Raw genomic sequence first — 2440 nt, forward strand, 5'->3', positions numbered from 1 at the left:
CATCAATCAGATTTTTTTTCACTGTTATAATAACTTTAATTTACCTTGCATTTTACAGAAGTCTATGAATGATTTTTAAAAAGCACCTGCTTACCCCATATCACTTTTCTCTGATAGTTACTAAGTAGGCAATGAGTATGTCAACAGCTTGAGCATCAGCATCTTGCAAGGATTTCAGACCAACCAACCACTCACCAAACAACTTGGCAGCTTTTTTGTCTTATTTTTAATACAACAGTATATCCACTGTAATGGCAAACCTGTCCAGCCACATCTCCACAACACGCTTTGCAAAATCAGTGATTAGCAAATTAGTTAGCTTTGGCACAGAGCTGTGCTCACTTGCCAGTGACAGCCTGGAAGCCGGTTTTGATACTGGCAACAGAACATCTAGAATGACAAGTTTCACGCTGTGGGAAATAGAATCGCCTGTCCTTCTGCAGGATTGCGTCTGGTGATTGGCATGTGTGACAAGTGACATATTCCTTGTTATAGCTTCTCAAGACATTTTCTCTATTTCTGTTGGAATCTTTTTTGATTACAAGTTGGTTATTACCATCTATAGAATCACTTGTACCCAATTCAGCCAACGAAAACGCAAGATGTTTGGGCCGATGATGTAATAGTTAACAGATATCTGTTAAGTTGACAAAATAAGTTTTCTTGGTTCCTACTCAGACGACCTGTGGAGGTTTCATGACAGATTTCCTTTTTTCCCTGGCAACCATATCTAGATTCTTTTCCCTCAGGATGTTGAACACTCAATTCAGTAGCTCCTCATATGTGTAGTCTCTTTTTGAGCCTGCCCAAGCAGGGCCTGATTACTGAATGACACACCATCATCTTTTTTGCTGTCTTCATCTTCCAGAGTCTCACCTTTCTCTAGTATTTCATCCTTATCTGGGAACTTGACCTTCTTTTTCTTCTTTTTGTTGCCAAACATAATGTCAAGGTCATCCTCTGGTTCAGCTGATTCTTGAACACTACTTTCAATCTGAAGATCCTTTACACCTTCAGCTTCATCAATATCAAATATCTTTTCAGTTTTTTTCTTCTTTTTCTTTTGATTAAAGAAGTTCAAGTCATCTAGATCATCAGAAGCATATTTTTTCCTATTGTCCTCTTCATCAGCTTCCAAGTCTTTGTCCTCAGTTGGCTCTGGCTCCACTTCTTTTGTTTCTGAAGGCTGAGTTTCCTCTGTTTGGGTATCCCCTTCCTCATCTAACATAAAAGCCTTCTTCTTTTTCTTCTTACTCTTAGTAGGATCAAAAATCATGTCGTCCCCAGACATGGCTGCAGTTTGAGTGAGCTCAGCACGGACCGGAAGTCAGATGGGTCAGCTGGAGTGCAATGGAGCGATCTCGGCTCACCGAAACCTCCCTCTCCCGGGTTCAAGCCATTCTCCTGCCCCAGTCTCCCGAGTAGCTGGGATTACAGGCATACGGCACCACATCCGGCTAATTTTGTATTTTTAGTAGAGACGGGGGTTTCTCCATGTTGGTCAGGCTGGTCTCGAACTCCTGACCTCAGGTGATCCGCCGTCCTTGGCCTCCCAAAGTGCTGGAATTACAGGTGTGAGTCACCATGCCCGGCCCAGTCAGATTTTAAGAACAAGAAAAATAGGACTGAGAAGAGAATTGTTAACAAGGAAAGAGGAAAAATGTCTTAGGGAGTAATTTTCTTAAAAAAAATTAGAGTTTGGGTAAAGGAAAACAATATAAATGGTCTCTATGGTAAGGAAGAATTCCACGGTCAGCTCAGCCTATGTGGGCTAGAAATAAAGCGGGTGATGGGGCCATTTATTATCATTCATTTATTTTGTTCTATTTTTGCTTTTTGCCTGGGATACTTTTGGACCATTTCTGTGTAAGGTACTTTCCCTTAGAATTTTACCTTGGGAGAAGGTGATTTAAACGTTGAGGCATAGAAACCTTAGAAGATAGAAAACTCATTATCCATTAATGATAAAATTTTATTAATATACATCACACATTTTATTTACATTTGTGCTATCACAGAGATTTTTGAGAATTCAGAGGAAATCCTATTTTTGAGAAATATAATAAAACTAACCAAAGATGCAGGATAAAATCATTAGGTGTATATATAAAGAATTTAATTAACATAGGTTTAATTTTTCAAAAATAACTTATTCATAATGAATATTTATTGATGCCCATAATGTACTATTACTGATATCAACATATCACAAATATTCTAGTAATAGCCTAGTGCTATGGCTTGCACCTATAATCCCAGTTACTTGGGAGGGTGAGGCAGGATTGCTTAAGGCCAGGAGTTCAAGACTAGCCTGGGCAACATAGTGAGACCTGGTCCCTAAAAAAATAAAAATAAAACAATTCTATAATGGGCCGGGCACGATGCCTGTAATCCCACCACTTTGGAAGGCCAAGGTGGGTAGATCATGAGGTCAGGAGAT

The 2440-nt window shown here is 39.4% G+C and overlaps 1 pseudogene; it reads right to left on the reverse strand.

Moving 5' to 3' along the window:
• Window positions 1–311: 311 nt before the first annotated feature.
• LOC108542419 (eukaryotic translation initiation factor 2 subunit 2 pseudogene) lies at window positions 312–1321 on the reverse strand (annotated as a pseudogene).
• Window positions 1322–2440: the final 1119 nt, after the last annotated feature.

The sequence above is a fragment of the Rhinopithecus bieti genome, unplaced genomic scaffold, assembly GCF_001698545.2.
Source record: "Rhinopithecus bieti isolate Rb0 unplaced genomic scaffold, ASM169854v2 scaffold_20892, whole genome shotgun sequence".
Lineage (NCBI taxonomy): Eukaryota > Metazoa > Chordata > Mammalia > Primates > Cercopithecidae > Rhinopithecus > Rhinopithecus bieti.